Raw genomic sequence first — 27211 nt, 5'->3', positions numbered from 1 at the left:
TTCTCTCCCTCACTGCCCCCTACCTGTGTAACTCCCTCACACTCAGTATACACCGAGCACCTTCTCTCCCTCACTGCCCCCCTTCCTGTGTATCTCCCTCACACTCAGTATATACCGAGCACCTTCTCCCCCTCACTGCCCCCCCTACCTGTGTAACTCCCACACACTCAGTATATACCGAGCACCTTCTCCCCCTCACTGCCCCCCCTACCTGTGTAACTCCCTCACACTCAGTATACACCGAGCTCCTTCTCTCCCTCACTGCCCCCCCTACGTGTGTAACTCCCTCACAATCAGTATACACCGAGCACCTTCTCTCCGTCACTGCCCCCCCTACCTGTATAACTCCCTCACACTCAGTATACACCGAGCACCTTCTCCCCCTCACTGCCCCCTACCTGTATAACTCCCTCACACTCAGTATACACCGAGCACCTTCTCTCCCTCACTGCCCCCCTACCTGTGTAACTCCCTCACTCTGTATACACCGAGCACCTTCTCCCCTCACTGCCCCCCTACCTGTGTAACTCCCTCACTGCCCCCCCACCTGTGTAACTCCCTCACTGCCCCCCTACCTGTGTAACTCCCTCACACTCAGTATACACCGAGCACCTTCTCTCCCTCACTGCCCCCCCTACCTGTGTAACTCCCTCACACTCTGTATACACCGAGCACCTTCTCTCCCTCACTGCCCCTCTTCCTGTGTATCTCCCTCACACTCAGTATATATCGAGCACCTTCTCCCCCTCACTGCCCCCCCTACCTGTGTAACTCCCTCACACACAGTATACACCGAGCACCTTCTCTCCCTCACTGCCCCCCCTACCTGTGTAACTCCCACACACTCAGTATATACCGAGCACCTTCTCCCCCTCACTGCCCCCCTACCTGTGTAACTCCCTCACACTCAGTATACACCGAGCACCTTCTCTCCCTCACTGCCCCCCTACCTGTGTAACTGCCTCACACTCAGTATACACCGAGCTCCTTCTCTCCCTCACTGCCCCCCCCTACGTGTGTAACTCCCTCACACTCAGTATACACCGAGCACCTTCTCTCCGTCACTGCCCCCCCTACCTGTATAACTCCCTCACACTCAGTATACACCGAGCACCTTCTCTCCCTCACTGCCCCCCTACCTGAGTAACACCCTCACACTCAGTATACACCGAGCACCTTCTCCCCCTCACTGCCCCCCCTACCTGTGTAACTCCCTCACACTCAGTATACACCGAGCACCTTCCCTCCCTCACTGCCCCCTACCTGTGTGACTCCCTCACACTCAGTATACACCGAGCACCTTCTCCCCCTCACTGCCCCCCCTACCTGTGTAACTCCCTCACACTCAGTATACACCGAACACCTTCTCTCCCTCACTGCCCCCCCTACCTGTGTAACTCCCTCACACTCAGTATACACCGAGCACCTTCTCCCCCTCACTGCCCCCCTACCTGTGTAACTCCCTCACACTCAGTATACACCGAGCACCTACTCTCCCTCACTGCCCCCCTACCTGTGTAACTCCCTCACACTCGGTATACACCGAGCACCTTCTCCCCCTCACTGCCCCCCTACCTGTGTAACTCCCTCACACTCAGTATACACCGAGCACCTTCTCTCCCTCACTGCCCCCCCCCTACCTGTGTAACTCCCTCACACTCAGTATACACCGAGCACCTTCTCTCCCTCACTGCCTCCCTACCTGTGTAACTCCCTCACACTCAGTATACACCGAGCACCTTCTCTCCCTCACTGCCCCCCCTACCTGTGTAACTCCCTCACACTCAGTATACACCGAGCACCTTCTCTCCCTCACTGCCCCCCCTACCTGTGTAACTCCCTCACACTCAGTATATACCGAGCACCTTCTCTCCCTCACTGCCCCCCTACCTGTGTAACTCCCTCACACTCAGTATACACCGAGCACCTTCTCTCCCTCACTGCCCCCCCCACCTGTGTAACTCCCTCACACTCAGTATACACCGAGCACCTTCTCTCCCTCACTGCCTCCCTACCTGTGTAACTACCTCACACTCAGTATACACCGAGCACCTTCTCTCCCTCACTGCCTCCCTACCTGTGTAACTCCCTCACACTCAGTATACACCGAGCACCTTCTCTCCCTCACTGCCCCCCCTACCTGTGTAACTCCCTCACACTCAGTATACACCGAGCACCTTCTCTTCCTCACTGCCCCCCTACCTGTGTAACTCCCTCACACTCTGTATACACCGAGCACCTTCTCTCCCTCACTGCCCCCCTACCTGTGTAACTCCCTCACACTCAGTATACACTGAGCACCTACTCTCCCTTACTGCCCCCCCTACCTGTGTAACTCCCTCACTGCCTCCTACCTGTGTAACTCCCTCACTGCCCCCCTACCTGTGTAACTCCCTCACACTCAGTATACACCGAGCACCTTCTCCCCCTCACTGCCCCCCTACCTGTGTAACTCCCTCACACTCAGTATACACAGAGCACCTTCTCCCCCTCACTGCCCCCCCTACCTGTGTAACTCCCTCACACTCAGTATACACCGAGCACCTTCTCCCCCTCACTGCCCCCCCTACCTGTGTAACTCCCTCACACTCAGTATACACTGAGCACCTACTCTCCCTTACTGCCCCCCCTACCTGTGTAACTCCCTCACTGCCCCCCTACCTGTGTAACTCCCTCACACTCAGTATACACCGAGCAGCTTCTCTCCCTCACTGCCCCCCCTACCTGTGTAACTCCCTCACACTCAGTATACACCGAGCACCTTGTCTCCCTCACTGCCCCCCCTACCTGTGTAACTCCCTCACACTCAGTATACACCGAGCACCTTCTCTCCCTCACTGCCCCCCCTACCTGTGTAACTCCCTCACACTCAGTATACACCGAGCACCTTCTCCCCCTCACTGCTCCCCCCTACCTGTGTAACTCCCTCACACTCAGTATACACCGAGCACCTTCTCTCCCTCACTGCCCCCCCTACCTGTGTAACTCCCTCACACTCAGTATACACCGAGCACCTTCTCTCCCTCACTGCCCCCCCTACCTGTGTAACTCCCTCACACTCAGTATACACCGAGCACCTTCTCTCCCTCACTGCCCTCCCTACCTGTGTAACTCCCTCACACTCAGTATATACCGAGCACCTTCTCTCCCTCACTGCCCCCCTACCTGTGTAACTCCCTCACACTCAGTATACACCGAGCACCTTCTCCCCCTCACTGCCCCCCTACCTGTGTAACTCCCTCACACTCAGTATACACCGAGCACCTTCTCCCCCTCACTGACCCCCCTACCTGTGTAACTCCCTCACACTCAGTATACACCGAGCACCTTCTCTCCCTCACTGCCCCCCTACCTGTGTAACTCCCTCACTGCCCCCCCTACCTGTGTAACTCCCTCACACTCAGTATACACCGAGCACCTTCTCTCCCTCACTGCCCCCCCTACCTGTGTAACTCCCTCACACTCTGTATACACCGAGCACCTTCTCCCCCTCACTGCCCCCCCTAACTGTGTAACTCCCTCACACTCAGTATACACCGAGCACCTTCTCTCCCTCACTGCCCCCCCTAACTGTGTAACTCCCTCACACTCAGTATACACCGAGCACCTTCTCCCCCTCACTGCCCCCCTACCTGTGTAACTCCCTCACACTCAGTATATACCGAGCACCTTCTCCCCCTCACTGCCCCCCTACCTGTGTAACTCCCTCACACTCAGTATACACCGAGCACCTTCTCCCCTCACTGACCCCCCTACCTGTGTAACTCCCTCACACTCAGTATACACCGAGCACCTTCTCCCCCTCACTGCCCCCCCTACCCGTGTAACTCCCTCACACTCTGTATACACCAAGCACCTTCTCCCCCTCACTGCCCCCCTACCTGTGGCACTCCCTCACACTCAGTATACACCGAGCACCTCCTCTCCCTCACTGCCCCCTACCTGTGTAACTCCCTCACACTCAGTATACACCGAGCACCTTCTCCCCTCACTGCCCCCCTACCTGTGTAACTCCCTCACTGCCCCCCCTACCTGTGTAACTCCCTCACTGCCCCCCGTACCTGTGTAACTCCCTCACACTCAGTATACACTGAGCACCTTCTCTCCCTCACTGCCCCCCCTACCTGTGTAACTCCCTCACACTCAGTATACACCGAGCACCTTCTCTCCCTCACTGCCCCCCCTACCTGTGTAACTCCCTCACACTCAGTATACACCGAGCACCTTCTCCCCCTCACTGCCCCCCCTACCTGTGTAACTCCCTCACACTCAGTATACACCGAGCACCTTCTCTCCCTCACTGCCCCCCCTACCTGTGTAACTCCCTCACACTCAGTATACACCGAGCACCTTCTCCCCCTCACTGCCCCCCCTACCTGTGTAATTACCTCACACTCAGTATACACCGAGCACCTTCTCCCCCTCACTGCCCCCCCTACCTGTGTAACTCCCTCACACTCAGTATACACCGAGCACCTTCTCCCCCTCACTGCCCCCCTACCTGTGTAACTCCCTCACACTCTGTATACACCGAGCACCTTCTCTCCCTCACTGCCCCCCTACCTGTGTAACTCCCTCACACTCTGTATACACCGAGCACCTTCTCTCCCTCACTGCCCCCCTACCTGTGTAACTCCCTCACACTCAGTATACACTGAGCACCTACTCTCCCTTACTGCCCCCCCTACCTGTGTAACTCCCTCACTGCCTCCTACCTGTGTAACTCCCTCACTGCCCCCCTACCTGTGTAACTCCCTCACACTCAGTATACACCGAGCACCTTCTCTCCCTCACTGCCCCCCTACCTGTGTAACTCCCTCACACTCAGTATACACCGAGCACCTTCTCTCCCTCACTGCCCCCCTACCTGTGTAACTCCCTCACACTCAGTATACACCGAGCACCTTCTCTCCCTCACTGCCTCCCTACCTGTGTAACTACCTCACACTCAGTATACACCGAGCACCTTCTCCCCCTCACTGCCCCCCCTACCTGTGTAACTCCCTCACACTCAGTATACACCGAGCACCTTCTCCCCCTCACTGCCCCCCTACCTGTGTAACTCCCTCACACTCTGTATACACCGAGCACCTTCTCCCCCTCACTGCCCCCCCTACCTGTGTAACTCCCTCACACTCTGTATACACCGAGCACCTTCTCCCCCTCACTGCCCCCCCTACCTGTGTAACTCCCTCACACTCAGTATACACTGAGCACCTACTCTCCCTTACTGCCCCCCCTACCTGTGTAACTCCCTCACTGCCCCCCAACCTGTGTAACTCCCTCACACTCAGTATACACCGAGCAGCTTCTCTCCCTCACTGCCCCCCCTACCTGTGTAACTCCCTCACACTCAGTATACACCGAGCACCTTGTCTCCCTCACTGCCCCCCCTACCAGTGTAACTCCCTCACACTCAGTATACACCGAGCACCTTCTCTCCCTCACTGCCCCCCCTACCTGTGTAACTCCCTCACACTCAGTATACACCGAGCACCTTCTCCCCCTCACTGCTCCCCCCTACCTGTGTAACTCCCTCACACTCAGTATACACCGAGCACCTTCTCTCCCTCACTGCCCCCCCTACCTGTGTAACTCCCTCACACTCAGTATACACCGAGCACCTTCTCTCCCTCACTGCCCCCCCTACCTGTGTAACTCCCTCACACTCAGTATACACCGAGCACCTTCTCTCCCTCACTGCCCTCCCTACCTGTGTAACTCCCTCACACTCAGTATATACCGAGCACCTTCTCTCCCTCACTGCCCCCCTACCTGTGTAACTCCCTCACACTCAGTATACACCGAGCACCTTCTCCCCCTCACTGCCCCCCTACCTGTGTAACTCCCTCACACTCAGTATACACCGAGCACCTTCTCCCCCTCACTGACCCCCCTACCTGTGTAACTCCCTCACACTCAGTATACACCGAGCACCTTCTCCCCCTCACTGCCCCCCCTACCCGTGTAACTCCCTCACACTCTGTATACACCGAGCACCTTCTCCCCCTCACTGCCCCCCTACCTGTGGCACTCCCTCACACTCAGTATACACCGAGCACCTTCTCTCCCTCACTGCCCCCCTACCTGTGTAACTCCCTCACTGCCCCCCCTACCTGTGTAACTCCCTCACACTCAGTATACACCGAGCACCTTCTCTCCCTCACTGCCCCCCCTACCTGTGTAACTCCCTCACACTCAGTATACACCGAGCACCTTCTCTCCCTCACTGCCCCCCTACCTGTGGCACTCCCTCACACTCAGTATACACCGAGCACCTTCTCCCCCTCACTGCCCCCCTACCTGTGGCACTCCCTCACACTCAGTATACACCGAGCACCTTCTCTCCCTCACTGCCCCCCTACCTGTGTAACTCCCTCACTGCCCCCCCTACCTGTGTAACTCCCTCACACTCAGTATACACCGAGCACCTTCTCTCCCTCACTGCCCCCCCTAACTGTGTAACTCCCTCACACTCTGTATACACCGAGCACCTTCTCCCCCTCATTGCCCCCCTACCTGTGTAACTCCCTCACACTCAGTATATACCGAGCACCTTCTCCCCCTCACTGCCCCCCTACCTGTGTAACTCCCTCACACTCAGTATACACCGAGCACCTTCTCTCCCTCACTGCCCCCCCTACCTGTGTAACTCCCTCACACTCAGTATACACCGAGCACCTTCTCCCCTCACTGACCCCCCTACCTGTGTAACTCCCTCACACTCAGTATACACCGAGCACCTTCTCCCCCTCACTGCCCCCCCTACCCGTGTAACTCCCTCACACTCTGTATACACCAAGCACCTTCTCCCCCTCACTGCCCCCCTACCTGTGGCACTCCCTCACACTCAGTATACACCGAGCACCTCCTCTCCCTCACTGCCCCCTACCTGTGTAACTCCCTCACACTCAGTATACACCGAGCACCTTCTCCCCTCACTGCCCCCCTACCTGTGTAACTCCCTCACTGCCCCCCCTACCTGTGTAACTCCCTCACTGCCCCCCGTACCTGTGTAACTCCCTCACACTCAGTATACACCGAGCACCTTCCCTCCCTCACTGCCCCCCCTACCTGTGTAACTCCCTCACTGCCCCCCGTACCTGTGTAACTCCCTCACACTCAGTATACACCGAGCACCTTCTCTCCCTCACTGCCCCCCCTACCTGTGTAACTCCCTCACACTCAGTATACACCGAGCACCTTCTCTCCCTCACTGCCCTCCCTACCTGTGTAACTCCCTCACACTCAGTATATACCGAGCACCTTCTCTCCCTCACTGCCCCCCTACCTGTGTAACTCCCTCACACTCAGTATACACCGAGCACCTTCTCCCCCTCACTGCCCCCCTACCTGTGTAACTCCCTCACACTCAGTATACACCGAGCACCTTCTCCCCCTCACTGACCCCCCTACCTGTGTAACTCCCTCACACTCAGTATACACCGAGCACCTTCTCCCCCTCACTGCCCCCCCTACCCGTGTAACTCCCTCACACTCTGTATACACCGAGCACCTTCTCCCCCTCACTGCCCCCCTACCTGTGGCACTCCCTCACACTCAGTATACACCGAGCACCTTCTCTCCCTCACTGCCCCCCTACCTGTGTAACTCCCTCACTGCCCCCCCTACCTGTGTAACTCCCTCACACTCAGTATACACCGAGCACCTTCTCTCCCTCACTGCCCCCCCTACCTGTGTAACTCCCTCACACTCAGTATACACCGAGCACCTTCTCTCCCTCACTGCCCCCCCTACCTGTGTAACTCCCTCACACTCAGTATACACCGAGCACCTTCTCCCCCTCACTGCCCCCCTACCTGTGTAACTCCCTCACACTCAGTATATACCAAGCACCTTCTCCCCCTCACTGCCCCCCTACCTGTGTAACTCCCTCACACTCAGTATACACCGAGCACCTTCTCCCTCACTGACCCCCCTACCTGTGTAACTCCCTCACACTCAGTATATACCAAGCACCTTCTCCCCCTCACTGCCCCCCTACCTGTGTAACTCCCTCACACTCAGTATACACCGAGCACCTTCTCCCCTCACTGACCCCCCTACCCGTGTAACTCCCTCACACTCTGTATACACCAAGCACCTTCTCCCCCTCACTGCCCTCCTACCTGTGGCACTCCCTCACACTCAGTATACACCGAGCACCTCCTCTCCCTCACTGCCCCCTACCTGTGTAACTCCCTCACACTCAGTATACACCGAGCACCTTCTCCCCTCACTGCCCCCCTACCTGTGTAACTCCCTCACTGCCCCCCCTACCTGTGTAACTCCCTCACTGCCCCCCGTACCTGTGTAACTCCCTCACACTCAGTATACACCGAGCATCTTCTCTCCCTCACTGCCCCCTACCTGTGTAACTCCCTCACACTCAGTATACACCGAGCACCTTCTCTCCCTCACTGCCCCCCTTCCTGTGTATCTCCCTCACACTCAGTATATACCGAGCACCTTCTCCCCCTCACTGCCCCCCCTACCTGTGTAACTCCCTCACACTCAGTATATACCGAGCACCTTCTCCCCCTCACTGCCCCCCTACCTGTGTAACTCCCTCACACTCAGTATACACCGAGCACCTTCTCTCCCTCACTGCCCCCCCTACCTGTGTAACTGCCTCACACTCAGTATACACCGAGCTCCTTCTCTCCCTCACTGCCCCCCCTACGTGTGTAACTCCCTCACAATCAGTATACACCGAGCACCTTCTCTCCCTCACTGCCCCCCCTACCTGTGTAACTGCCTCACACTCAGTATACACCGAGCTCCTTCTCTCCCTCACTGCCCCCCCTACGTGTGTAACTCCCTCACAATCAGTATACACCGAGCACCTTCTCTCCCTCACTGCCCCCCTACCTGTATAACTCCCTCACACTCAGTATACACCGAGCACCTTCTCCCCCTCACTGCCCCCCTACCTGTGTAACTCCCTCACACTCTGTATACACCGAGCACCTTCTCCCCCTCACTGCCCCCCTACCTGTGTAACTCCCTCACACTCAGTATACACCGAGCACCTTCTCCCCTCACTGCCCCCCTACCTGTGTAACTCCCTCACTGCCCCCCCACCTGTGTAACTCCCTCACACTCAGTATATACCGAGCACCTTCTCTCCCTCACTGCCCCCTACCTGTGTAACTCCATCACACTCAGTATACACCGAGCACCTTCTCTCCCTCACTGCCCCCTACCTGTGTAACTCCCTCACACTCAGTATACACCGAGCACCTTCTCCCCTCACTGCCCCCCTACCTGTGTAACTCCCTCACTGCCCCCCCACCTGTGTAACTCCCTCACTGCCCCCCCTACCTGTGTAACTCCCTCACACTCAGTATACACCGAGCACCTTCTCTCCCTCACTGCCCCCTACCTGTGTAACTCCCTCACACTCAGTATACACCGAGCACCTTCTCTCCCTCACTGCCCCCCTACCTGTGGCACTCCCTCACACTCAGTATACACCGAGCACCTTCTCTCCCTCACTGCCCCCCTACCTGTGTAACTCCCTCACACTCAGTATACACCGAGCACCTTCTCCCCTCACTGACCCCCCTACCTGTGTAACTCCCTCACACTCAGTATACACCGAGCACCTTCTCCCCCTCACTGCCCCCCCTACCCGTGTAACTCCCTCACACTCTGTATACACCAAGCACCTTCTCCCCCTCACTGCCCCCCTACCTGTGGCACTCCCTCACACTCAGTATACACCGAGCACCTCCTCTCCCTCACTGCCCCCTACCTGTGTAGCTCCCTCACACTCAGTATACACCGAGCACCTTCTCCCCTCACTGCCCCCCTACCTGTGTAACTCCCTCACTGCCCCCCCTACCTGTGTAACTCCCTCACTGCCCCCCCTACCTGTGTAACTCCCTCACACTCAGTATACACCGAGCACCTTCTCTCCCTCACTGCCCCCTACCTGTGTAACTCCCTCACACTCAGTATACACCGAGCACCTTCTCTCCCTCACTGCCCCCCTTCCTGTGTATCTCCCTCACACTCAGTATATACCGAGCACCTTCTCCCCCTCACTGCCCCCCCCTACCTGTGTAACTCCCTCACACTCAGTATATACCGAGCACCTTCTCCCCCTCACTGCCCCCCCTACCTGTGTAACTGCCTCACACTCAGTATACACCGAGCTCCTTCTCTCCCTCACTGCCCCCCCTACGTGTGTAACTCCCTCACAATCAGTATACACCGAGCACCTTCTCTCCGTCACTGCCCCCCCTACCTGTATAACTCCCTCACACTCAGTATACACCGAGCACCTTCTCCCCCTCACTGCCCCCCTACCTGTGTAACTCCCTCACACTCTGTATACACCGAGCACCTTCTCCCCCTCACTGCCCCCCTACCTGTGGTACTCCATCACACTCAGTATACACCGAGCACCTTCTCCCCTCACTGCCCCCCTACCTGTGTAACTCCCTCACTGCCCCCCCACCTGTGTAACTCCCTCACTGCCCCCCCTACCTGTGTAACTCACTCACACTCAGTATACACCGAGCACCTTCTCTCCCTCACTGCCCCCCTACCTGAGTAACTCCCTCACACTCAGTATACACCGAGCACCTTCTCCCCCTCACTGCCCCCCCTACCTGTGTAACTCCCTCACACTCAGTATACACCGAGCACCTTCTCTCCCTCACTGCCCCCCCTACCTGTGTAACTCCCTCACACTCAGTATATACCGAGCACCTTCTCCCCCTCACTGCCCCCCTACCTGTGTAACTCCCTCACACTCAGTATACACCGAGCACCTTCTCTCCCTCACTCCCCCTACCTGTGTAACTGCCTCACACTCAGTATACACCGAGCTCCTTCTCTCCCTCACTGCCCCCCCTACGTGTGTAACTCCCTCACACTCAGTATACACCGAGCACCTTCTCTCCGTCACTGCCCCCCCTACCTGTATAACTCCCTCACACTCAGTATACACCGAGCACCTTCTCTCCCTCACTGCCCCCCTACCTGAGTAACTCCCTCACACTCAGTATACACCGAGCACCTTCTCCCCCTCACTGCCCCCCCTACCTGTGTAACTCCCTCACACTCAGTATACACCGAGCACCTTCCCTCCCTCACTGCCCCCCTACCTGTGTAACTCCCTCACACTCAGTATACACCGAGCACCTTCTCCCCCTCACTGCCCCCCCTACCTGTGTAACTCCCTCACACTCAGTATACACCGAACACCTTCTCTCCCTCACTGCCCCCCCTACCTGTGTAACTCCCTCACACTCAGTATACACCGAGCACCTTCTCCCCCTCACTGCCCCCCTACCTGTGTAACTCCCTCACACTCAGTATACACCGAGCACCTTCTCTCCCTCACTGCCCCCCCTACCTGTGTAACTCCCTCACACTCAGTATACACCGAGCACCTTCTCTCCCTCACTGCCTCCCTACCTGTGTAACTCCCTCACACTCAGTATACACCGAGCACCCTCTCTCCCTCACTGCCCCCCCTACCTGTGTAACTCCCTCACACTCAGTATACACCGAGCACCTTCTCTCCCTCACTGCCTCCCTACCTGTGTAACTCCCTCACACTCAGTATACACCGAGCACCTTCTCTCCCTCACTGCCCCCCCTACCTGTGTAACTCCCTCACACTCAGTATATACCGAGCACCTTCTCTCCCTCACTGCCCCCCTACCTGTGTAACTCCCTCACACTCAGTATACACCGAGCACCTTCTCTCCCTCACTGCCCCCCCCCACCTGTGTAACTCCCTCACACTCAGTATACACCGAGCACCTTCTCTCCCTCACTGCCTCCCTACCTGTGTAACTACCTCACACTCAGTATACACCGAGCACCTTCTCTCCCTCACTGCCTCCCCTACCTGTGTAACTCCCTCACACTCAGTATACACCGAGCACCTTCTCTCCCTCACTGCCCCCCCTACCTGTGTAACTCCCTCACACTCAGTATACACCGAGCACCTTCTCTCCCTCACTGCCCCCCTACCTGTGTAACTCCCTCACACTCTGTATACACCGAGCACCTTCTCTCCCTCACTGCCCCCCTACCTGTGTAACTCCCTCACACTCTGTATACACCGAGCACCTTCTCCCCCTCACTGCCCCCCTACCTGTGTAACTCTCTCACACTCAGTATACACTGAGCACCTACTCTCCCTTACTGCCCCCCCTACCTGTGTAACTCCCTCACACTCTGTATACACTGAGCACCTACTCTCCCTTACTGCCCCCCCTACCTGTGTAACTCCCTCACACTCAGTATACACCGAGCACCTTCTCTCCCTCACTGCCCCCCCTACCTGTGTAACTCCCTCACACTCAGTATATACCGAGCACCTTCTCCCCCTCACTGCCCCCCTACCTGTGTAACTCCCTCACACTCAGTATACACCGAGCACCTTCTCCCCCTCACTGCCTCCTACCTGTGTAACTCCCTCACACTCAGTATACACCGAGCACCTTCTCCCCCTCACTGCCCCCCTACCTGTGTAACTCCCTCACACTCAGTATACACCGAGCACCTTCTCTCCCTCACTGCCCCCCTACCTGTGTAACTCCCTCACACTCTGTATACACCGAGCACCTTCTCCCCCTCACTGCCCCCCCTACCTGTGTAACTCCCTCACACTCAGTATACGCCGAGCACCTTCTCTCCCTCACTGCCCCCCTACCTGTGTAACTCCCTCGCACTCAGTATATACCGAGCACCTTCTATCCCTCACTGCCCCCCTACCTGTGTAACTCCCTCACACTCAGTATACACCGAGCACCTTCTCTCCCTCACTGCCCCCCTACCTGTGTAACTCCCTCACACTCTGTATACACCGAGCACCTTCTCCCCCTCACTGCCCCCCCTACCTGTGTAACTCCCTCACACTCAGTATACGCCGAGCACCTTCTCTCCCTCACTGCCCCCCTACCTGTGTAACTCCCTCGCACTCAGTATATACCGAGCACCTTCTATCCCTCACTGCCCCCCTACCTGTGTAACTCCCTCACACTCTGTATACACCGAGCACCTTCTCCCCCTCACTGCCCCCCTACCTGTGTAACTCCCTCACACTCAGTATACACCGAGCACCTTCTCCCCCTCACTGCCCCCCCTACCTGTGTAACTCCCTCACACTCAGTATACGCCGAGCACCTTCTCTCCCTCACTGCCCCCCTACCTGTGTAACTCCCTCGCACTCAGTATATACCGAGCACCTTCTATCCCTCACTGCCCCCCTACCTGTGTAACTCCCTCACACTCAGTATACACCGAGCACCTTCTCTCCCTCACTGCCCCCCTACCTGTGTAACTCCCTCACACTCTGTATACACCGAGCACCTTCTCCCCCTCACTGCCCCCCCTACCTGTGTAACTCCCTCACACTCAGTATACGCCGAGCACCTTCTCTCCCTCACTGCCCCCCTACCTGTGTAACTCCCTCGCACTCAGTATATACCGAGCACCTTCTATCCCTCACTGCCCCCCTACCTGTGTAACTCCCTCACACTCTGTATACACCGAGCACCTTCTCCCCCTCACTGCCCCCCTACCTGTGTAACTCCCTCACACTCAGTATACACCGAGCACCTTCTCTCCCTCACTGCCCCCCTACCTGTGTAACTCCCTCACACTCTGTATACACCGAGCACCTTCTCCCCCTCACTGCCCCCCCTACCTGTGTAACTCCCTCACACTCAGTATACGCCGAGCACCTTCTCTCCCTCACTGCCCCCCTACCTGTGTAACTCCCTCGCACTCAGTATATACCGAGCACCTTCTATCCCTCACTGCCCCCCTACCTGTGTAACTCCCTCACACTCAGTATACACCGAGCACCTTCTCCCCCTCACTGCCTCCTACCTGTGTAACTCCCTCACACTCAGTATACACCGAGCACCTTCTCCCCCTCACTGCCTCCTACCTGTGTAACTCCCTCACACTCAGTATATACCGAGCACCTTCTCCCCCTCACTGCCCCCCTACCTGTGTAACTCCCTCACACTCAGTATACACCGAGCACCTTCTCCCCCTCACTGCCTCCTACCTGTGTAACTCCCTCACACTCAGTATACACCGAGCACCTTCTCCCCCTCACTGCCCCCCCTACCTGTGTAACTCCCTCACTCAGTATACACCGAGCACCATCTCTCCCTCACTGCTCCCCTACCTGTGTAACTCCCTCACACTCAGTATACACCGAGCACCTTCTCCCCCTCACTGCCCCCCCTACCTGTGTAACTCCCTCACACTCAGTATACACCGAGCACCTTCTCTCCCTCACTGCCCCCCTACCTGTGTAACTCCCTCACACTCAGTATACACCGAGCACCTTCTCTCCCTCACTGCCCCCCTACCTGTGTAACTCCCTCACACTCTGTATACACCGAGCACCTTCTCTCCCTCACTGCCCCCCTACCTGTGTTACTCCCTCACACTCAGTATACACCGAGCACCTTCTCCCCCTCACTGCCCCCCCTACCTGTGTAACTCCCTCACACTCAGTATACACCGAGCACCTTCTCCCCCTCACTGCCCCCCCTACCTGTGTAACTCCCTCACACTCAGTATACACTGAGCACCTACTCTCCCTTACTGCCCCCCCTACCTGTGTAACTCCCTCACTGCCCCCCTACCTGTGTAACTCCCTCACACTCAGTATACACCGAGCAGCTTCTCTCCCTCACTGCCCCCCCTACCTGTGTAACTCCCTCACACTCAGTATACACCGAGCACCTTCTCTCCCTCACTGCCCCCCCTACCTGTGTAACTCCCTCACACTCAGTATACACCGAGCACCTTCTCCCCCTCACTGCTCCCCCCTACCTGTGTAACTCCCTCACACTCAGTATACACTGAGCACCTACTCTCCCTTACTGCCCCCCCTACCTGTGTAACTCCCTCACACTCAGTATACACCGAGCACCTTCTCTCCCTCACTGCCCCCCTACCTGTGTAACTCCCTCACACTCAGTATACACCGAGCACCTTCTCCCCCTCACTGCCCCCTACCTGTGTAACTCCCTCACACTCTGTATACACCGAGCACCTTCTCTCCCTCACTGCCCCCCCTACCTGTGTAACTCCCTCACACTCAGTATACACCGAGCACCTTCTCCCCTCACTGCCCCCCCTACCTGTGTAACTCCCTCACACTCAGTATATACCGAGCACCTTCTCCCCCTCACTGCCCCCCTACCTGTGTAACTCCCTCACACTCAGTATACACCGAGCACCTTCTCCCCCTCACTGCCTCCTACCTGTGTAACTCCCTCACACTCAGTATACACCGAGCACCTTCTCCCCCTCACTGCCCCCCTACCTGTGTAACTCCCTCACACTCAGTATACACCGAGCACCTTCTCCCCCTCACTGCCCCCCTACCTGTGTAACTCCCTCACACTCTGTATACACCGAGCACCTTCTCTCCCTCACTGCCCCCCCCCACCTGTGTAACTCCCTCACACTCAGTATACGCCGAGCACCTTCTCTCCCTCACTGCCCCCCTACCTGTGTAACTCCCTCGCACTCAGTATACACCGAGCACCTTCTCCCCCTCACTGCCCCCCCTACCTGTGTAACTCCCTCACTCAGTATACACCGAGCACCATCTCTCCCTCACTGCTCCCCTACCTGTGTAACTCCCTCACACTCAGTATACACCGAGCACCTTCTCCCCCTCACTGCCCCCCCTACCTGTGTAACTCCCTCACACTCAGTATACACCGAGCACCTTCTCTCCCTCACTGCCCCCTACCTGTATATCTCTCTCACACTCAGTATACACCGAGCACCTTCTCTCCCTCACTGCCCCCCCTACGTGTGTAACTCCCTCACACTCAGTATACACCGAGCACCTTCTCTCCCTCACTGCCCCCCTACCTGTGTAACTTCCTCACACTCAGTATACACCGAGCACCTTCTCTCCCTCACTGCCACCCTACCTGTGTAACTCCCTCACACTCAGTATACACCGAGCACCTTCTCTCCCTCACTGCCCCCCTACCTGTGTAACTCCCTCACACTCAGTATACACCGAGCACCTTCTCTCCCTCACTGCCACCCTACCTGTGTAACTCCCTCACACTCAGTATACACCGAGCACCTTCTCTCCCTCACTGCCACCCTACCTGTGTAACTCCCTCACACTCAGTATACACCGAGCACCTTCTCTCCCTCACTGCCACCCTACCTGTGTAACTCCCTCACACTCAGTATACACCGAGCACCTTCTCTCCCTCACTGCCCCCCTACCTGTGTAACTCCCTCACACTCAGTATACACCGAGCACCTTCTCTCCCTCACTGCCACCCTACCTGTGTAACTCCCTCACACTCAGTATACACCGAGCACCTTCTCTCCCTCACTGCCACCCTACCTGTGTAACTCCCTCACACTCAGTATACACCGAGCACCTTCTCTCCCTCACTGCCACCCTACCTGTGTAACTCCCTCACACTCAGTATACACCGAGCACCTTCTCTCCCTCACTGCCCCCCTACCTGTGTAACTCCCTCACACTCAGTATACACCGAGCACCTTCTCTCCCTCACTGCCCCCCTACCTGTGTAACTCCCTCACACTCTGTATACACCGAGCACCTTCTCTCCCTCACTGCCCCCCCTACCTGTGTAACTCCCTCACACTCAGTATACACCGAGCACCTTCTCCCCCTCACTGCCCCCCCTACCTGTGTAACTCCCTCACACTCAGTATACACCGAGCACCTTCTCTCCCTCACTGCCCCCCTACCTGTGTAACTCCCTCACACTCTGTATACACCGAGCACCTTCTCTCCCTCACTGCCCCCCTACCTGTGTAACTCCCTCACACTCAGTATACACCGAGCAGCTTCTCTCCCTCACTGCCCCCCCTACCTGTGTAACTCCCTCACACTCAGTATACACCGAGCACCTTCTATCCCTCACTGCCCCCCCTACCTGTGTAACTCCCTCACACTCAGTATACACCGAGCACCTTCTCCCCCTCACTGCTCCCCCCTACCTGTGTAACTCCCTCACACTCAGTATACACTGAGCACCTACTCTCCCTTACTGCCCCCCCTACCTGTGTAACTCCCTCACTGCCCCCTACCTGTGTAACTCCCTCACTGCCCCCCCTACCTGTGTAACTCCCTCACACTCAGTATACACCGAGCACCTTCTCTCCCTCACTGCCCCCCTACCTGTGTAACTCCCTCACACTCTGTATACACCGAGCACCTTCTCTCCCTCACTGCCCCCCTACCTGTGTAACTCCCTCACACTCTGTATACACCGAGCACCTTCTCCCCCTCACTGCCCCCCTACCTGTGTAACTCCCTCACACTCAGTATACACCGAGCACCTTCTCCCCCTCACTGCCCCCCCTACCTGTGTAACTCCCTCACACTCAGTATACACCGAGCACCTTCTCTCCCTCACTGCCCCCCCCCTACCTGTGTAACTCCCTCACACTCAGTATACACCGAGCACCTTCTCTCCCTCACTGCCCCCCATACCTGTGTAACTCCCTCACACTCAGTATACACCGAGCACCTTCTCTCCCTCACTGCCCCCCCTACCTGTGTAACTCCCTCACACTCAGTATACACCGAGCACCTTCTCTCCCTCACTGCCCCCCTACCTGTGTAACTCCCTCACACTCTGTATACACCGAGCACCTTCTCTCCCTCACTGCCCCCCCTACCTGTGTAACTCCCTCACACTCAGTATATACCGAGCACCTTCTCCCCCTCACTGCCCCCCTACCTGTGTAACTCCCTCACACTCTGTATACACCGAGCACCTTCTCTCCCTCACTGCCCCCCTACCTGTGTAACTCCCTCACACTCAGTATACACCGAGCACCTTCTCCCCCTCACTGCCTCCTACCTGTGTAACTCCCTCACACTCAGTATACACCGAGCACCTTCTCCCCCTCACTGCCCCCCCTACCTGTGTAACTCCCTCACACTCAGTATACGCCGAGCACCTTCTCTCCCTCACTGCCCCCCTACCTGTGTAACTCCCTCGCACTCAGTATACACCGAGCACCTTCTCCCCCTCACTGCCCCCCCTACCTGTGTAACTCCCTCACTCAGTATACACCGAGCACCATCTCTCCCTCACTGCTCCCCTACCTGTGTAACTCCCTCACACTCAGTATACACCGAGCACCTTCTCCCCCTCACTGCCCCCCCTACCTGTGTAACTCCCTCACACTCAGTATACACCGAGCACCTTCTCTCCCTCACTGCCCCCCTACCTGTGTAACTCCCTCACACTCAGTATACACCGAGCACCTTCTCCCCCTCACTGCCCCCCCTACCTGTGGCACTCCCTCACACTCAGTATACACCGAGCACCTTCTCTCCCTCACTGCCCCCCTACCTGTGTAACCCCCTCACTGCCCCCCCTACCTGTATAACTCCCTCACACTCAGTATACACCGAGCACCTTCTCTCCCTCACTGCCCCCCTACCTGTGTAACTCTCTCACACTCAGTATACACCGAGCACCTTCTCTCCCTCACTGCCCCCCTACCTGTGTAACTCCCTCACACTCAGTATACACCGAGCACCTTCTCTCCCTCACTGCCCCCCTACCTGTGTAACTCCCTCACACTCTGTATACACCGAGCACCTTCTCTCCCTCACTGCCCCCCTACCTGTGTAACTCCCTCACACTCTGTATACACCGAGCACCTTCTCTCCCTCACTGCCCCCCTACCTGTGTAACTCCCTCACACTCAGTATACACCGAGCACCTTCTCTCCCTCACTGCCCCCCTACCTGTGGCACTCCCTCACACTCAGTATATACCGAGCACCTTCTCCCCCTCACTGCCCCCCTACCTGTGTAACTCCCTCACACTCAGTATACACCGAGCACCTTCTCCCCCTCACTGCCTCCTACCTGTGTAACTCCCTCACACTCAGTATACACCGAGCACCTTCTCTCCCTCACTGCCCCCCTACCTGTGTAACTCCCTCACACTCAGTATACACCGAGCACCTTCTCTCCCTCACTGCCCCCCCTACCTGTGTAACTCCCTCACACTCAGTTTACACCGAGCACCTTCTCTCCCTCACTGCCCCCCCTACCTGTGTAACTTCCTCACACTCAGTTTACACCGAGCACCTTCTCCCCCTCACTGCCCCCCCCTACCTGTGTAACTCCCTCACACTCAGTATACACCGAGCACCTTCTCCCCCTCACTGCCCCCCCTACCTGTGTAACTCCCTCACACTCAGTATACACCGAGCACCTTCTCTCACTCACTGCCCCCCCTACCTGTGTAACTCCCTCACACTCTGTATACACCTAGCACCTTCTCTCCCTCACTGCCCCCCCTACCTGTATAACTCTCTCACACTCAGTATACACCGAGCACCTTCTCTCACTCACTGCCCCCTACCTGTGTAACTCCCTCACACTCGGTATACGCCGGGTACCTTCTCTCTTTCACTGCCCCCCTACCTGTGTAACTCCCTCACACTCAGTATATACCGAGCACCTTCTCTCCCTCACTGCCCCCTACCTGTGTAACTCTCTCACACTCAGTATATACCGAGCACCTTCTCCCCCTCACTGCCCCCTACCTGTGTAACTCCCTCACACTCAGTATATACCGAGCACCTTCTCTCCCTCACTGCCCCCCCTACCTGTGTAACTCCCTCACACTCAGTATACACCGAGCACCTTCTCCCCCTCACTGCCCCCTACCTGTGTAACTCCCTCACACTCAGTATATACCGAGCACCTTCTCTCCCTCACTGCCCCCCTACCTGTGTAACTCCCTCACACTCAGTATACACCGAGCACCTTCTCTCCCTCACTGCCCCCCCTACCTGTGTAACTCCCTCACACTCAGTATACACCGAGCACCTTCTCTCCCTCACTGCCCCCCTACCTGTGTAACTCCCTCACACTCAGTATACACTGAGCACCTTCTCCCCCTCACTGCCCCCCCTACCTGTGTAACTCCCTCACACTCGGTATATGCCGGGTACCTTCTCTCTCTCACTGCCCCCCCTACCTGTGTAACTCCCTCACACTCAGTATACACCGAGCACCTTCTCCCCCTCACTGCCCCCCCTACCTGTGTAACTCCCTCACACTCAGTATACACCGAGCACCTTCTCTCCCTCACTGCCCCCCTACCTGTGTAACTCCCTCACACTCTGTATACACCGAGCACCTTCTCTCCCTCACTGCCCCCCTACCTGTGTAACTCCCTCACACTCAGTATACACCGAGCAGCTTCTCTCCCTCACTGCCCCCCCTACCTGTGTAACTCCCTCACACTCAGTATACACCGAGCACCTTCTATCCCTCACTGCCCCCCCTACCTGTGTAACTCCCTCACACTCAGTATACACCGAGCACCTTCTCCCCCTCACTGCTCCCCCCTACCTGTGTAACTCCCTCACACTCAGTATACACTGAGCACCTACTCTCCCTTACTGCCCCCCCTACCTGTGTAACTCCCTCACTGCCCCCTACCTGTGTAACTCCCTCACTGCCCCCCCTACCTGTGTAACTCCCTCACACTCAGTATACACCGAGCACCTTCTCTCCCTCACTGCCCCCCTACCTGTGTAACTCCCTCACACTCTGTATACACCGAGCACCTTCTCTCCCTCACTGCCCCCCTACCTGTGTAACTCCCTCACACTCTGTATACACCGAGCACCTTCTCCCCCTCACTGCCCCCCTACCTGTGTAACTCCCTCACACTCAGTATACACCGAGCACCTTCTCCCCCTCACTGCCCCCCCTACCTGTGTAACTCCCTCACACTCAGTATACACCGAGCACCTTCTCTCCCTCACTGCCCCCCCCCTACCTGTGTAACTCCCTCACACTCAGTATACACCGAGCACCTTCTCTCCCTCACTGCCCCCCATACCTGTGTAACTCCCTCACACTCAGTATACACCGAGCACCTTCTCTCCCTCACTGCCCCCCCTACCTGTGTAACTCCCTCACACTCAGTATACACCGAGCACCTTCTCTCCCTCACTGCCCCCCTACCTGTGTAACTCCCTCACACTCTGTATACACCGAGCACCTTCTCTCCCTCACTGCCCCCCCTACCTGTGTAACTCCCTCACACTCAGTATATACCGAGCACCTTCTCCCCCTCACTGCCCCCCTACCTGTGTAACTCCCTCACACTCTGTATACACCGAGCACCTTCTCTCCCTCACTGCCCCCCTACCTGTGTAACTCCCTCACACTCAGTATACACCGAGCACCTTCTCCCCCTCACTGCCTCCTACCTGTGTAACTCCCTCACACTCAGTATACACCGAGCACCTTCTCCCCCTCACTGCCCCCCCTACCTGTGTAACTCCCTCACACTCAGTATACGCCGAGCACCTTCTCTCCCTCACTGCCCCCCTACCTGTGTAACTCCCTCGCACTCAGTATACACCGAGCACCTTCTCCCCCTCACTGCCCCCCCTACCTGTGTAACTCCCTCACTCAGTATACACCGAGCACCATCTCTCCCTCACTGCTCCCCTACCTGTGTAACTCCCTCACACTCAGTATACACCGAGCACCTTCTCCCCCTCACTGCCCCCCCTACCTGTGTAACTCCCTCACACTCAGTATACACCGAGCACCTTCTCTCCCTCACTGCCCCCCTACCTGTGTAACTCCCTCACACTCAGTATACACCGAGCACCTTCTCCCCCTCACTGCCCCCCCTACCTGTGGCACTCCCTCACACTCAGTATACACCGAGCACCTTCTCTCCCTCACTGCCCCCCTACCTGTGTAACCCCCTCACTGCCCCCCCTACCTGTATAACTCCCTCACACTCAGTATACACCGAGCACCATCTCTCCCTCACTGCCCCCCTACCTGTGTAACTCTCTCACACTCAGTATACACCGAGCACCTTCTCTCCCTCACTGCCCCCCTACCTGTGTAACTCCCTCACACTCAGTATACACCGAGCACCTTCTCTCCCTCACTGCCCCCCTACCTGTGTAACTCCCTCACACTCTGTATACACCGAGCACCTTCTCTCCCTCACTGCCCCCCTACCTGTGTAACTCCCTCACACTCTGTATACACCGAGCACCTTCTCTCCCTCACTGCCCCCCTACCTGTGTAACTCCCTCACACTCAGTATACACCGAGCACCTTCTCTCCCTCACTGCCCCCCTACCTGTGGCACTCCCTCACACTCAGTATATACCGAGCACCTTCTCCCCCTCACTGCCCCCCTACCTGTGTAACTCCCTCACACTCAGTATACACCGAGCACCTTCTCCCCCTCACTGCCTCCTACCTGTGTAACTCCCTCACACTCAGTATACACCGAGCACCTTCTCTCCCTCACTGCCCCCCTACCTGTGTAACTCCCTCACACTCAGTATACACCGAGCACCTTCTCTCCCTCACTGCCCCCCCTACCTGTGTAACTCCCTCACACTCAGTTTACACCGAGCACCTTCTCTCCCTCACTGCCCCCCCTACCTGTGTAACTTCCTCACACTCAGTTTACACCGAGCACCTTCTCCCCCTCACTGCCCCCCCCTACCTGTGTAACTCCCTCACACTCAGTATACACCGAGCACCTTCTCCCCCTCACTGCCCCCCCTACCTGTGTAACTCCCTCACACTCAGTATACACCGAGCACCTTCTCTCACTCACTGCCCCCCCTACCTGTGTAACTCCCTCACACTCTGTATACACCTAGCACCTTCTCTCCCTCACTGCCCCCCCTACCTGTATAACTCTCTCACACTCAGTATACACCGAGCACCTTCTCTCACTCACTGCCCCCTACCTGTGTAACTCCCTCACACTCGGTATACGCCGGGTACCTTCTCTCTTTCACTGCCCCCCTACCTGTGTAACTCCCTCACACTCAGTATATACCGAGCACCTTCTCTCCCTCACTGCCCCCTACCTGTGTAACTCTCTCACACTCAGTATATACCGAGCACCTTCTCCCCCTCACTGCCCCCTACCTGTGTAACTCCCTCACACTCAGTATATACCGAGCACCTTCTCTCCCTCACTGCCCCCCCTACCTGTGTAACTCCCTCACACTCAGTATACACCGAGCACCTTCTCCCCCTCACTGCCCCCTACCTGTGTAACTCCCTCACACTCAGTATATACCGAGCACCTTCTCTCCCTCACTGCCCCCCTACCTGTGTAACTCCCTCACACTCAGTATACACCGAGCACCTTCTCTCCCTCACTGCCCCCCCTACCTGTGTAACTCCCTCACACTCAGTATACACCGAGCACCTTCTCTCCCTCACTGCCCCCCTACCTGTGTAACTCCCTCACACTCAGTATACACTGAGCACCTTCTCCCCCTCACTGCCCCCCCTACCTGTGTAACTCCCTCACACTCGGTATATGCCGGGTACCTTCTCTCTCTCACTGCCCCCCCTACCTGTGTAACTCCCTCACACTCAGTATATACCGAGCACCTTCTCTCCCTCACTGCCCCCTACCTGTGTAACTCTCTCACACTCAGTATATACCGAGCACCTTCTCCCCCCCACTGCCCCCCTACCTGTATAACTCCCTCACACTCAGTATACACCGAGCACATTCTCCCCCTCACTGCCCCCCTACCTGTATAACTCCCTCACACTCAGTATACACCGAGCACCTTCTCTCCCTCACTGCTCCCCCTACCTGTGTAACTCTCTCACACTCAGTATACAGCGAGCACCTTCTCTCCCTCACTGCTCCCCCTACCTGTGTAACTCTCTCACACTCAGTATACAGCGAGCACCTTCTCTCCCTCACTGCTCCCCCTACCTGTGTAACTCTCTCACACTCAGTATACAGCGAGCACCTTCTCTCCCTCACTGCTCCCCCTACCTACCCCGGACGGCGCGCTAACCAAGGCCAGGGAAAGCACCCGCTTTCCCTCAGCCTCAGCGCGCCTCTTCACAGGCTGAGTCACTTAGATTGTAAGCTCTCCGGGGCAGGTATTTCCTTTCCTATTGTCTGGTGTTATATGTTGCACTTATTGTACTGTATTGTTTCTCTTGTACAGCACCAAGTACAGCTGCAGGCGCTACATGAATATACGCATGCATATAATCCTGATCAGACAGAAATGCTTGTGGTGGATGCTCACCATCGGAAGATAACAAGGCTGCAGCTAGGTCCGCACTCTGGCCTTAAGTGGGGGCTCCCAGCTGCTAAACCCTGTCCTGTGCAGAATCGTGGTGTGTCCTTGACTGTGACTTGACCCTCAAACATCAGGTGTCAGCCGTGATCAAATCTTTATTCATCCACCTAAAGAATACAGCCAGGATTAAGCACTTCATCCCCCCAAAAGGATCTCACTAGGCTTGTCCATGCCTTTATGTGCTCAAACACCCTGTGACAGCTCAAACACTGCCTGCGGTGTGACACCCTGTGACAGATCACACACTGCCTCCTGTGTGACACCCTGTGACAGATCACACACTGCCTCCTGTGTGACACCCTGTGACAGATCACACACTGCCTTCTGTGTGACACCCTGTGACAGATCACACACTGCCTTCTGCGTGACACCCTGTGACAGATCACACACTGCCTTCTGTGTGACACCCTGTGACAGATCACACACTGCCTTCTGTGTGACACCCTGTGACAGATCACACACTGCCTGCTGTGTGACACCCTGTGACAGCTCACACACCGCCTGCTGTGTGACACCCTGTGACAGCTCACACACTGCCTGCTGTGTGACACCCTGTGACAGATCACACACTGCCTGCTGTGTGACACCCTGTGACAGATCACACACTGCCTGCTGTGTGACACCATGTGACAGCTCACACACTGCCTGTTGTGTGACACCCTGTGGCAGCTCACACACTGCCTGCTGTGTGACACCCTGTGATAGCTCACACACTGCATGCTGTGTGACACCCTGTGACAGCTCACACACTGCCTGCTCTGTGACACCCTGTGACTGATCATACACTGTCTGCTGTGTGACACCCTGTGACAGTTCATACACTGTCTGCTGTGTGACACCCTGTGACAGATCACACACTGCCTGCTGTGACACCCTGTGACAGCTCACACACTGCCTTCTGCTGTTTGACACCCTGTGACAGCTCACACACTACCTGCTGTGACACCCTGTGACAGCTCACACACTGACTGCTGCTGTGTGACACCCTGTGACAGCTCACACAGTGCCTGCTGTGTGACACCCTGTGACAGCTCACACACTGCCTGCTGTGACACCCTGACAGATCACACACTGCCTGCTGTGTGACACCCTGTGACAGCTCACACACTGCCTGCTGTGTGACACCCTGTGACAGCTCACACACTGCCTGCTGTGTGACACCCTGTGACAGCTCACACACTGCCTGCTGTGTGACACCCTGTGACAGATCACACACTGTCTGCTGTGTGACACCCTGTGACAGCTCACACACTGCCTGCTGTGTGACACCCTGTGACAGCTCACACACTGTCTGCTGTGTGTCACCCTGTGACAGCTCACACACTGTGCTGTGTGACACCCTGTGACAGATCACACACTGCCTGCTGTGTGACACCCTGTGACAGCTCACACACTGCCTGCTGTGTGACACCGTGACAGATCACACACTGTCTGCTGTGTGACACCCTGTGACAGATCACACACTGTCTGCTGTGTGACACCCTGTGACAGATCACACACTGCCTGCTGTGTGACACCCTGTGAGCTCACACTGCCTGCTGTGTGACACCCTGTGACAGCTCACACACTGCCTGCTGCTGTGTGACACCCTGTGACAGCTCACACACTGTCTGCTGTGTGACACCCTGTGATAGCTCATACACTGCCTGCTGTGTGACACCCTGTGACAGACCACACACTGCCTGCTGTGTGACACCCTGTGACAGATCACACACTGCCTGCTGTGTGACACCCTGTGAGCTCACACACTGCCTGCTGTGTGACACCCTGTGACAGATCACACACTGTCTGCTGTGTGACACCCTGTGACAGATCACACACTGCCTGCTGTGTGACACCCTGTGATAGATCACACACTGCCTGCTGTGTGACACCCTGTAACAGCTCACACACTGCCTGCTGTGTGACACCCTGTGAGCTCACACACTGTGTGACATTACGTCACAGGTGAGCTGTATACATGTACATGGGAATACATTACGTCACAGGTGAGGGACACTGATGACGCGCCTGACTTCTCCAGCAACAGCGGCGGCGGCACGTGCAGCACAAATAGCGGAGGCTCACAGACCGCACATTCCGCTCACACAGGCGGAGTTTACATCGGAATATTGCCCGGAGGTGCCAGTCATTAGGAACAGTTTATAATATTTAGATTATTAAACTCCGGTCCGATTCTTTGGTATTTATTCTGTGCAGATTATGTGTGCTCATACTGCCCGAGAATCTGCTGTTCCGACAGCAAGGCTGTGCTTTGTGCTGTTTTCCGGGGAGGGATAGCTGGGCGCAGAGCGTCTGACAGAGGCGTGGGCGGGGCTTGGTAAGTGCACGTGACAGGGGCGGGGCTGCGGTACGGAAGGTGACGCTGGGGCGGGGCACTGTGACGTTTAGCTCCCGCAGTGACAAGTTCGCGGGTTCGAGGCCGTCCTCCGACATTAGCAGCCAGGACACGCCCACCACGTGCCTGTGTGTGTGTGTGTGTGTGTGTGTGTGTGTGTGTGTGTGTGTGTGTGTGTGTGTGTGTGTGTGTGTGTGTGTGTGTGTGTGTGTGTGTGTGTGTGTGTGTGTGTGTGTGTGTGTGTGTGTGTGTGTGTGTGTGTGTGTGTGTGTGTGTGTGTGTGTGTGTGTGTGTGTGTGTGTGTGTGTGTGTGTGTGTGTGTGTGTGTGTGTGTGTGTGTGATGAGTGACCCTAAGAATTCCACCATTAAACGTCAGATATATCCCTGAGCACCTGGGTTGTGCAAACACAAAGTATACATGTGTGTCCATGAGTTTTAGATAATACACTCATATAGAACTGATTGTGTAGTCAGCTTGGTGTATTCATGAACACCACAGATAATTTAATGCTGAACTACTACTATATATAGCACCTTAATTGTGTAATCACAAAGTATCTATGTGGATTTTATGAGTTATAGATAATAAACTCATATAGAACTGATTGTGTAGTCAGCTTGGTGTATTCATGAACACCACAGATAATTTAATGCTGAACCACTGCTATAAATAAACAGTTAGTGCAAAAGGAGGATTCAAGCAGAATACGCTC

At 56.4% G+C, this 27211-nt stretch overlaps 1 protein-coding gene across 10 annotated transcripts in view; it reads right to left on the bottom strand.

Moving 5' to 3' along the window:
- FERRY3 (FERRY endosomal RAB5 effector complex subunit 3) overlaps positions 1–27211 on the bottom strand; it is a 104620-nt gene that overhangs the window by 75004 nt on the left and 2405 nt on the right. For 5 of the 10 annotated variants that reach the window (XR_012801954.1, XR_012801955.1, XR_012801956.1 and 2 more), the window contains exons 1-2: positions 26141–26241; positions 24106–24266 (exon numbers count right to left, since the gene is read on the bottom strand). The exons of 2 other annotated variants lie outside the window; for them this stretch is intronic. The gene's annotated coding sequence lies outside the window, so the exon portion shown is untranslated. Of the gene's footprint in view, positions 1–24105; positions 24267–26125; positions 26342–27211 lie in introns of those variants that run through there. 3 more of the 10 variants (XM_075603081.1, XM_075603075.1, XM_075603076.1) reach the window with 3 other exon arrangements.

Source organism: Ascaphus truei, chromosome 5 (genome assembly GCF_040206685.1).
Source record: "Ascaphus truei isolate aAscTru1 chromosome 5, aAscTru1.hap1, whole genome shotgun sequence".
Classification (NCBI taxonomy): Eukaryota; Metazoa; Chordata; class Amphibia; order Anura; family Ascaphidae; genus Ascaphus; species Ascaphus truei.
The sequence above is the reverse complement of the archived record's forward strand: the minus strand, read 5'-3'. Positions and strand labels throughout refer to the sequence as shown.